At 41.7% G+C, this 12305-nt stretch overlaps 1 protein-coding gene and 1 pseudogene across 1 annotated transcript in view; both read left to right on the top strand.

The window, feature by feature from the left end:
• The window catches only part of LOC138024398 (uncharacterized), a 532828-nt gene that overhangs the window by 121501 nt on the left and 399022 nt on the right, over positions 1-12305 (top strand). The window lies entirely within an intron of this gene.
• Positions 82-9527, top strand: LOC138024347 (tetratricopeptide repeat protein 28-like; annotated as a pseudogene).

Genomic DNA, 12305 nt, shown 5'->3' with positions numbered 1-12305 from the left:
GGAGGGGCCAATGGTAATCTTGGCAACGCGTATCACAATCTGGGCAATTTTAAGCAAGCCATAGAGTATTACGAACAAGATCTAAGCATTGCAATGGAAGTAGGGGATAGGGCCGGGGAGGGCAAGGCCAATGGTAATCTTGGCATCGCTTATCGGAGTCTGGGCAATTTTAAGGGAGCCATAGAGTATTGCGAACAACATCTTAACATTGCAATGGAAGTAGGGGATAGGGCCGGGGAGGGCAAGGCCAATGGTAATCTCGGCAACGCTTATGGCAGTCTGGGCAATTTTAAGCGAGCCATAGAGTATCACGAAAAACATCTTAACATTGCAATGGAAGTAGGGGATAGGGCCGGGGAGGGCAAGGCGAATTGTAATCTCGGCAACGCTTATCACAGTCTGGGCAATTTTAAGCGAGCCAAAGAGTATTACGAACAACATCTTAACATTGCAATGGAAGTAGGGGATAGGGCCGGGGAGGGCAAGGCCAATTGTAATCTCGGCAACGCTTATCGGATTCTGGGCAATTTTAATCGAGCCATAGAGTATTACGAACAACATCTTAACATTGCAATGGAAGTAGGGGATAGGGACGGGGAGGGCAAGGCCAATTGTAATCTCGGCAACGCTTATCGGAGCCTGGGCAATTTCAAGCGAGCCATGGAGCATTACGAACAAGATCTTAGCATTGCAATGGAAGTAAGGGATAGGGCCGGGGAGGGAGGGGCCAATGGTAATCTTGGCAACGCTTATCTCAGTCTGGGCAATTTTAAGCAAGCCATAGAGTATTACGAACAACATCTTTACATTGCAATGGAAGTAGGAGATAGGGCCGGGGAGGGAGGAGCCAATTGTAATCTCGGCAACGCTTATCTCAGTCTGGGCAATTTTAAGCAAGCCATAGAGTATTACGAACAAAGTCTTAGCATTGCAATGGAAGTAGGGGATAGGGCCTTGGAGGGAGGAGCCAATGGTAGTCTCGGCAACGCTTATCTCAGTCTGGGCAATTTAAAGCGAGCCATAGAGTATCATGAACAACATCTTAGCATTGCAAAAGAAGTAGGGGATAGGGCCGGGGAGGGAGTGGCCAATGGTAATCTCGCCATCGCTTATCACAGAATGGGTGAACTTGAAAATGCTCTTCTCTTTTGCGAACAACAGCTTACTATTTGGAAGGAAACGGAGGATCCAGTACGACAGGGAACCGGTTGCTATTGGCTTGGTCGTGTTCATGAAAATTTAGGCTCGTTGTGCAAAGGCCTCAGTTTTTACCGTCTAAGCATAAAACATTTCGATGAAACAAGGCATCTTCTTCAATCAGAAGATGCATGGAAAATAAGTTTTCGCGACAAAAATCAGTTTGCGTACACAGCTCTATGGAGAGCACTTTTAAAGAATGGAGAGGTTGATGAGGCTTTGTTTGCTGCTGAACAAGGACGAGCACAGGCTTTGACAGACATTTTGAAGGTGCAATTTGGAGTTGATGAAGAACCTTCCTCGGCTGTTGCGACGACGGAAACTATCACCGCTGTTATGAAATATTTGCCCTTACAAACAGTTTTCATAGCACTTGAAGGGAACACCATCAGTTTTTGGCTTCTGAGAGGAGGAAGTGGAATACACTTTAGGGAAAGGGAAATCAAAAATGGAAGTGCCGCTTCACTGATAGAAACTACTTTGAAACAGATTGGCGCGGGAACTGTTGTCCGATGCGAGAATCGTACACTTGACAAGCTACGCAGACACTTGTTTTGCAGTAGAGAAGCTCTTTCCGAGACCTTTCAGTCTTTGACCCTCTCCGATAATAACTCTTTGCAGCCTTTGTTTGATGTCTTAATCAGTCCCATTGCAGACTTGCTTTAAGGTGATGACTTAATCTTTGTTCCTGATGGACCATTTTGCTTGGCTCCTTTTTCTGCATTAAGTGACTCTGTCAGGATCCGTACTGTTCCCTCGTTGACCGCTTTAAAACTCATCACAAGTGCACCTGACAACTTCTACAGTAACAGTGCAGCTCTGCTTGTGGGCGATCCGTGTTTAAAGGAAGTCACTGACGAAAATGGTAAACCCGTTGGCGACGAGTTGCCATGGGCACTAAAAGAGGTGGAGATGATTGGAGAACTTCTGTAGACCACTCCTCTCACTGGAAGAAATGCAACGAAAGCTGAGGTGCTGAAAAGAATGAAGTCAGTTTCTTTAGTCCATATTGCAGCACATGGAGATTCGAAATTTGGAGAAATTGCTTTGGCCCCAAATCCTGAACGCGCATCCCAGATTCCAGAAAAGGAAGATTTCATGTTAACAATGAGTGATGTTCGTGCAGTTGGTCTTCAGGCAAGACTGGTTGTTCTGAGCTCTTGTCACAGTGGCCGGGGAGAGGTCAGTTCTGAGGGTGTAGTAGGAATAGCAAGAGCTTTCCTGTGTGCTGGTGCCCGGTCTGTCTTGGTGTCACTCTGGGCAATCAATGATGAGGCAACCTTGCTGTTCATGAAAAATTTCTATCAACACTTGGCAGATAGAAAAAGTGCAAGCTCAGCTCTTCAATATGCTATGAAATCTCTTCGGGAGACGGAGAAGTATTCTGCCGTAAAAGACTGGGCGCCATTTGTCCTAATTGGCGATGATGTCACGTTCGAATTTGGGCACCACGAGCTTGAAAAGAATGGTAAGTGTTTTTTCGAATATTATTTTAATTACTAAAAAGAGGTTGCTCTTTTGGCGATCAGTGTTCATAATTTTATAAAATGCTAAAAAAGGGGCTTAAAACTGATCTAAAATTAAAAAGGTTTCCCAAATTTTCGAACCGTATCTCTGGTTCTTCTTCGGGGGACAATTAATCTAAAATTCAAAAATCACTGCTTCTTATTTTGGCTCCCAAGAGATCTTAACAGCGGCACATATGCCCTTGGGAACTCCATTCTTTCATTCACAGAGTTCTTATCGATGTTTGAGTGTAAAGACTCCAGAAAAATTCTGCGCTTGTAATTAGTTTCATTCCTTTCAAGAATTTGGCTGTAGCGTGGATGGATGTCGTGCGTGGTTCTTTCGGCATGTTGTCGGATTGCCGACTCTTTACTCGCGGCACGCGCGGGATCATGTTCCACTCTCCTCGAAGCCCAACACCGTTTGCTCTCACCAATGTAGGAGAAATCGCAGTCTTTGCACTCAACCCTGTAAACGATGCCTGCTATTTTTTCTTCCGATGGACGGTCCTTCGGTTTTTTGAAGACAGAAGCAAGTGTGCGTATGGGCTTAAAAGCAGTCCTTATGTTGAAATGTTGCAGTGTGCGTTTTACCCTGTCCGATATCCCTTGAACATAGGGTACCACGGCAAGGCCAGCCGGGTCAGGATGGTGGCTTTGTGGACCAGACCTTGGATGGGCAGCATTTTCAATGAATTTGGTGGGATATCCATTGACCTGTAGGCTGTCCTGGACGTTGGATGTTTCCTCTGTTCTCAGGGCCTCGCTAGATGGGATGGTGTTCGCGCGGCGCATCAACGTGCTGACGACGGATCTCTTATGTTGTACAGGGTGGTGTGAATCAAATGCCAAGTACTTGTTGGTATGGGTGGCTTTTCGGTATACTTGCACCTCAACCTCACCACTGGGGAGGGTGGATACATTAGTATCCAGGAACGCGATGGTGGGTTTACCGTCCACGGGTATGGCGCGCTCTACTGTGAACTGGATCTGTGGATTGACTGCATTAAGATGGCGATGGAAATTGTCAAGCTCTGCCGACTTTATACACGCGTTTGAATCGTCAACATATCTGAACCACCAGCGGGGGGGAGCCGTGAATGTTGACAAAGCCTGAACCTCGATGTGTTCCATTACCAAGTCAGCGATGACTACGCTCACGGGTGAACCCATAGCGCAGCCGAAAATTTGGTGATACAGAGTCCCCTCATACGAAAAGAAGCTGTTGTACAGTACGATTTTCGTCAGCTCTACAATTTGATTTTTGGTCAGTTTTGTCTTGTCTTTCCAGGTGTGATTCGACTCCAGCTTGCCAGCTAAGGCTAGATCGACAGGAATCGAAGTGAACAGGGATACGACGTCGAAAGATACAATTTCCTCGTCTGGTCTGACTGTCTGGGTCTGTACGAAATCTGAGAATTCCTTTGAGTTCTTTATCGTGTAGCCATGATCTGAACGTAGGGGGCTGAGCAAATTCGCCAAATACTTGGAAACGTGGTAGGTAGGGGACCCGATACTGCTATTGATAGGTCTAAGGGGTATCGGTGTGGACGGACTGGCCAAGGTGTAGTGGTCGTCTTTTACTGTTAACTGGACTTTATGCACTTTTGGAAGGCCATAAAAAGCAGCCGCAACAGGATCACTGGGTTTGATTTTAAAATACTCTTTCTCCGTTAGGTTCCCCGACTTTTTTAGTTCTCCTAACTTCTTTTGTAGCAAATTGGTGGTGCTAAAAACTGGATTGCGTCGCTTATCGGTCACAGGTAAGTATGTTTTTGTGTCCTGTAACATGGACGATATCTGCTCCTTGTAGTCTACTTTATTCATCACCACAGTCGCATTTCCTTTGTCAGCAGGAAGAACGAGAATGCTGTCGTTTTCTTTGAGTTTTTTCATCGCCTGTCGCTCACCTTGGCTCAAGTTGCAAGTTTTTGGCGCTTTTGCATTCTTTATGATGTTACAAATATCGCCCCTGACCTCGTTCTTGGCGTCTCGTGGTAGGTTCGATATTCCCTGCTCCACAGCGGTTAGAATCTCCTTAACCGGCACACTTCTAAGAGTGATTGCGAAGTTCATTCCTTTTCTGAGGAGTGATATCTCATTTGCTTCCAGGTCTCGGTCCGAAGCATTTACAACCCATCTTTTCTTTATTTCTTCGTGTCTGTTTTCATTGACGGTTGGGTCGCCACGCTTTAGTTTTTGTTCGTGCCTTGCACGAGTTCTGTTTTCCTCCCGATGGTTTCGATGTAAGATGACTTCCATTAGTGTGGCAAATTCTGTACTCGGTATTAAACCGAAAGAACCACGCACGACATCCATCCACGCTACGGCCAAATTCTTGAAAGGAATGAAACTAATTACAAGCGCAGAATTTTTCTGGAGTCTTTACACTCAAACATCGATAAGAACTCTGTGAATGAAAGAATGGAGTTCCCAAGGGCATATGTGCCGCTGTTAAGATCTCTTGGGAGCCAAAATAAGAAGCAGTGATTTTTGAATTTTAGATTCATTGTCCCCCGAAGAAGAACCAGAGATACGGTTCGAAAATTTGGGAAACCTTTTTAATTTTAGATCAGTTTTAAGCCCCTTTTTTAGCATTTTATAAAATTATGAACACTGATCGCCAAAAGAGCAACATTTTTAAACACATCAATACCACCTACGGCAAAGGAACGCTGCACCTTGCCAGAGTTCTGGAAAGAAACTTTACAAAGCAAACAAGGTACAAGTCCCATCTACGCTTCTGCCACGAGAGCAAAAGATTAAAACTCCTTCCAAGTTTTCTACAAATGAAGCCACCTATCAGTCATCCAAAAGCCACGGAGGTCGCCCGTCGTGCAGGTTGGAGCTATCTACGACTTATGATCAGCATGTGCCACAACAAACTTAATAGAATTAAGTACGCTATCGGAAGACTTCAACACGAAATACTCGGTTTAATACCGAGTACCGAATTTGCCACACTAATGGAAGTCATCTTACATCGAAACCATCGGGAGGAAAACAGAACTCGTGCAAGGCACGAACAAAAACTAAAGCGTGGCGACCCAACCGTCAATGACAACCACTAAGGTGCAGTATTGCGGTTTATCAAAATATCTTGATAGGATGTTATTTGTTTGAGACTTGATATTTGGATATTTTATTGATATTTGGGTGATAATAGAATGATAATATCGAGGAATCATTTTCATCATAACGTGCATGTCAAATATTAAACTATCATTATCATTTGAGATTATCATGATAGTTGCTCAATAATTTTCGCTTGCAAATTCTGTAATTGTCGCCATCAAATCTTTAATTTGAAAAAGTGGTAAATTGAGATATCAAAGTATCACTCTCAAATCTTGAGAATAGCATGGAAAAATATATTTCTGAATAGCAAGCTATAATATCATGTATCACTCTCATTCTCAAATCATGTCTTACGCAAGTGATTTTATCATGTAACAAAGAAGAACAGACACTCACAGTGATTGTTTGATATATCATGATAATATCAAAATTCTCTAATAAAGCTGGAGAATACCACAATTGATCACTCTATTACCGGGTAGAAGAAAACCTTACTTAATAAAATGTTGTGATAATATCATGATTTATCACTATATCACAGGGGGAAGAAGAAATTCTTACTTAATTAAATATTCTGATAATATCATGATTTATCACTATATCACAGGGGGAAGAAGAAATTCTTACTTAATTAAATATTCTGATAATATCATGATTTATCACTATATCACAGGGGGAAGAAGAAATTCTTACTTAATTAAATATTCTGATAATATCATGATTTATCACTATATCACAGGGGGAAGAAGAAATTCTTACTTAATTAAATATTCTGATAATATCATGATTTATCACTATATCACAGGAGGAATAAGAAATTCTTACTTAATTAAATATTCTGATAATATCATGATTTATCACTATATCACAGGAGGAATAAGAAATTCTTACTTAATTAAATATTCTGATAATATCATGATAAATTATGCTTATATGATAAAAACCTAATGCGGAATATCAAAAAATCAGTCCCTTATAAAACCATTGATTAATCATGATATTATCAACATTGCTTACAAGAAACATACAAGATATTTCTTGATATATCATAAGTGATAATTAGTCATGATATAGTGATAAACCGCAATGCTGCACCTCTCTCAGCCAAGGTGAGCGACAGGCGATGAAAAGACTCAAAGAAAACGACAGCATTCTCGTTCTTCCTGCTGACAAAGGAAATGCGACTGTGGTGATGAATAAAGTAGACTACAAGGAGCAGATATCGTCCATGTTACAGGACACAAAAACATACTTACCTGTGACCGATAAGCGACGCAATCCAGTTTTTAGCACCACCAATTTGCTACAAAAGAAGTTAGGAGAACTAAAAAAGTCGGGGAACCTAACGGAGAAAGAGTATTTTAAAATCAAACCCAGTGATCCTGTTGCGGCTGCTTTTTATGGCCTTCCAAAAGTGCATAAAGTCCAGTTAACAGTAAAAGACGACCACTACACCTTGGCCAGTCCGTCCACACCGATACCCCTTAGACCTATCAATAGCAGTATCGGGTCCCCTACCTACCACGTTTCCAAGTATTTGGCGAATTTGCTCAGCCCCCTACGTTCAGATCATGGCTACACGATAAAGAACTCAAAGGAATTCTCAGATTTCGTACAGACCCAGACAGTCAAACCAGACGAGGAAATTGTATCTTTCGACGTCGTATCCCTGTTCACTTCGATTCCTGTCGATCTAGCCTTAGCTGGCAAGCTGGAGTCGAATCACACCTGGAAAGACAAGACAAAACTGACCAAAAATCAAATTGTAGAGCTGACGAAAATCGTACTGTACAACAGCTTCTTTTCGTATGAGGGGACTCTGTATCACCAAATTTTCGGCTGCGCTATGGGTTCACCCGTGAGCGTAGTCATCGCTGACTTGGTAATGGAACACGTCGAGGTTCAGGCTTTGTCAACATTCACGGCTCCCCCCCGCTGGTGGTTCAGATATGTTGACGATTCAAACGCGTGTATAAAGTCGGCAGAGCTTGACAATTTCCATCGCCATCTTAATGCAGTCAATCCACAGATCCAGTTCACAGTAGAGCGCGCCATACCCGTGGACGGTAAACCCACCATCGCGTTCCTGGATACTAATGTATCCACACTCCCCAGTGGTGAGGTTGAGGTGCAAGTATACCGAAAAGCCACCCATACCAACAAGTACTTGGCATTTGATTCACACCACCCTGTACAACGTAAGAGATCCGTCGTCAGCACGTTGATGCGCCGCGCGAACACCATCCCATCTAGCGAGGCCCTGAGAACAGAGGAAACATCCAACGTCCAGGACAGCCTACAGGTCAATGGATATCCCACCAAATTCATTGAAAATGCTGCCCAACCAAGGTCTGGTCCACAAAGCCACCATCCTGACCCGGCTGGCCTTGCCGTGGTACCCTATGTTCAAGGGATATCGGACAGGGTAAAACGCACACTGCAACATTTCAACATAAGGACTGCTTTTAAGCCCATACGCACACTTGCTTCTGTCTTCAAAAAACCGAAGGACCGTCCATCGGAAGAAAAAATAGCAGGCATCGTTTACAGGGTTGAGTGCAAAGACTGCGATTTCTCCTACATTGGTGAGAGCAAACGGTGTTGGGCTTCGAGGAGAGTGGAACATGATCCCGCGCGTGCCGCGAGTAAAGAGTCGGCAATCCGACAACATGCCGAAAGAACCACGCACGACATCCATCCACGCTACGGCCAAATTCTTGAAAGGAATGAAACTAATTACAAGCGCAGAATTTTTCTGGAGTCTTTACACTCAAACATCGATAAGAACTCTGTGAATGAAAGAATAGAGTTCCCAAGGGCATATGTGCCGCTGTTAAGATCTCTTGGGAGCCAAAATAAGAAGCAGTGATTTTTGAATTTTAGATTCATTGTCCCCCGAAGAAGAACCAGAGATACGGTTCGAAAATTTGGGAAACCTTTTTAATTTTAGATCAGTTTTAAGCCCCTTTTTTAGCATTTTATAAAATTACTAAAAAGAATTACATTGTAGCGGTTTTTAGTCAGCAAGTTGTGAAGAGGAAGAGGTAAGTTCTTCACAGAGAAATGGTTTCAAAATTGGTCGCCCATGTTGTTCTTTTACGAACTGCTTTGGCTAGCCACTGAAGTAAGTAATGCTGCATTCACCGGGTCGGGAACTTTGCTTTCTGCAGACAACTATTTGAGCTATGCAATGCACTGAAACGAAATAATTCAGTGATCGTTTTGTTACCTGTGTAAAGTGAAGTTTGATATTGAAGGCTTATAGCTTACATGTCACAGTGACACTTAGTTGAATAGGAATTGTTGCTATTATCTATAAGCACATGTAATTATGAATGAATGAATGAATAAAATGTATGTTTTCTAGTGGAGGTATTGACGAATGAAGAAGTGATCCTCGCACTTATCTAGACAATTAAAGGAATTTTCTGTTTAAGTAGACACCTGAAAAATTCAGGTTGCTCCAACAGGATTCGATGCAAGTGCAATGCTCTACCAACTGAGCTATGAGGCCACACATTTTGGAGCAGGTCATTTTGTTGGGCTCATTTAATTTTTCCTGAGAAGGACTTAAAATTTTCCAGATAGGTGAAAGGATCACTTGTCCATTTCATCATATCACATGTAATTAATTATGTACAAACATTGCTATCGATGAAAACAGTTTCTTTTTTCATTTATCAAACAACGAAATTCCAAATTGCTGTCGAACCGGCTATTTTTTGTCTTTTTCTTCCTTACCTTTTTTTTTTTCAGAAACGGCATCCAAAAGTTGAGAAAGCTACTTCTTGTACTCCGATGCGTCAGTGTGTCGTTTTCCTTACTTCAATTATGATATGAGTTCTGGAAGCGTTAAAGCATTTAAACCTCATAAACGGTAAAGGAAGACAAGAGATATGTTTTGTTTTAAAAGTATGTTTGTAGACCTAGGGTGGGTTTGTTTCGGAAATGCAAATCCGGATCCTTGTATCCAAAAGCGGATTTCGCTAAAATCTTTACTAAAACTAGAAAAAATGGATTATTGATCTGAGGAATTCACTCTCCGAGTGGATTCATTTGATCAGATCTGAATCCCGATTTTTAGGATTCATGATCGGTGCATTTCTTTGGGAGACGGATCCGAAAACACAACGTTTGGCCAAGGGTAGTCTTGTGAAAGTACACATTCCCGCCAATTTGCTTGTATCATGGCGAGTTTTCAGTGCCATTTTGTTCTTGAATGTACTGGAAATTTACAGAAAGTCGTACATTTTTCGCAGAACTTCAATTTGATAGAAATTACGTTAATCCTGACCGGCTGAAAGTGGGCTTTAACGCCAGAAAAATCTGTTTTCGGATACTGGTTTCTTTGGGAACGAAATATCCGTGTGATCTGAAATAATAATAAAACGCACCTTTATTTTATTCGTTTTTAGCTCCGTATATGAACCTTCCATTCCTTTCCAACTAATTTTTTTTTTCAATTGGCCGAAATCTTAAAGAAGCTAAAAAACTAAGAACATAGAAATTACGTGATCTCCTAATTAAGATAAGTGGAAGGTTTTAAGACTCGAACTTTTCTATTGAAGGATTTCCTAGAAAAAGGTTACTTCCAGAATCAAACAGACAGGACGTTTCTCAGAAACGTGGTTTTTCTAAGATATTGCCGCAGAGGGGCCAAGGGAAAATATTTTTTTTTTGTTAGGCAAATGTCTAGAATCTAAAAGTACTAGCATTGAAAATGAAATGACTGTAGAAATTTAATAATCGGGCAAACTTTTGGATATGAGTGATCTCTTTGGGCAATTTCTTAGGGAAACTTCTAGAAGGTTAAAAACGAGGAAATAAAGAGTGTTGTTTGATCTCTTAATTAATATGCATTGAATGTCTTTCTACTCAAATATTTCAAATATCTTTGTTTATATTTTCCGAATGTTTCTGCTCATTAAAATGAGTAGAAATATTTGATTCTTTAAGGCCGGGACACATTAGGCGATAAGTCGCTGCGACACGTCACAGGGACAAGTCGCCGCAACAATTCGCCACGAGTGACACGAAGTTAATTTTGTGAAAATCATAGTCGCTGCAGCAGAATTTTGTCGCCGCGATTAGTCCCAGTTTGAATTCGTGCGACTGATCGCAGCGACAAAATTAGCGAAAGCGTGTGTACACTTCCTGCAACAAATATAAATGAATCAATGAGTGAGCTCCATATGGTCCGCCATATTGAATTAGAAAACTATTTCACATCCCCCCTCACACAAGATCACTGCTTGTGCACCGAACAGACGTTGTGTCGCAGCGATTTGTTTTGCAAGTAATAAACACGGAGCAGCTTGTTCCGGAGACCTGTCGCTGCGACTTGTCGCCCAGAGTGTCTCGGCCTTTAGTTTTAAGGCCCATTCAAACGGTTTCCACTTTTGCTTCAACATGCATTCAACATTTCGTTGAACCAAATGTTAGGCGTTTTTGAACAGGTCCTTCAACAAAAATGTTGAAAGAGTGTTTTATCAAATTCAAACTGATTTATACTTTCATTCAACATCGATTCAACATTTATTTTGTTATAGAAAATGTTGGATGGAGCTGAAGCCGTTTAAACAGTTCGTTAAGATTTTGCACAACGCACGCATGCTCACAGGAGGCCGTAAGTGGACGCGAGAGTCTGGTTTCTTGTTTTTAGTTCCTCGCAATCAAAACGTTAGCTCAATATTTGGCGCCATGTTAAAACCATTTGAGCCGTCTCCGCACAACTTGTTGTCAACATTTGCTCAACACCCTTTCAACTTTGTTGAATGAATGTTGAAACCGTTTAAATGGGCTTTTTGAGCTTTTAATGCAAACTTGTTCGGAGATTACGATCAATGCATAGATTGACCAGTGCATACTGACTAGGAAACCTCTTAATTCAAATTAAACGAGTGCTGAAGTGAGGTATTATCGACAAATTGGAGGTGATTTAGTCATAGTCTAGTTATTTTGTAAATAATATAATGAAAACTCTAATGCGGTTTAGAAGAGAAAACTGACTGACCAGTGCTTTACTTACAGAGAATTGCGAGGAGAACACGATGTCCATTTTATTGTCTGTCGATATAATCCGCGCAAATGGCAACTTGAGCGTAGTTACAAAGGAGAGTATTTTGTTGACTTTTCAAACAAGCAGTGAAGAGGTTTTCCACCACTTTTTATGTTTTTCCTCCAAAAAATTCAAGCTTGCCTATAATCTTGTATCAATTCATTAGCTAATAAACGAATTCGTGTAGTCGGTCAAGTGTGTATTTGGTCTCTGCGACAAATGTATTTTCTCACGTTATACAATGTACGCTATTGTAGCTCGGGTATTTCGGTATTCACACTTAGGTTTGCATAGTCTGGTAGTGCGCATGACTATTTGTAGTCGGATATATGCAGACATTTCTGGCAGTTCAAGGTCACTGGACGGCATCTCTCGATACCTTTCTGTAAGATTTCCTTTTGACATTCGTACTTGTACGCTAATATGATGTAATCAGTGCAGACTACCAAGGGTGTCAGGACGATGTT

The sequence above is a fragment of the Montipora capricornis genome, chromosome 11 (genome assembly GCF_036669925.1).
Source record: "Montipora capricornis isolate CH-2021 chromosome 11, ASM3666992v2, whole genome shotgun sequence".
NCBI lineage: Eukaryota > Metazoa > Cnidaria > Anthozoa > Scleractinia > Acroporidae > Montipora > Montipora capricornis.
The sequence above is the reverse complement of the archived record's forward strand: the minus strand, read 5'-3'. Positions and strand labels throughout refer to the sequence as shown.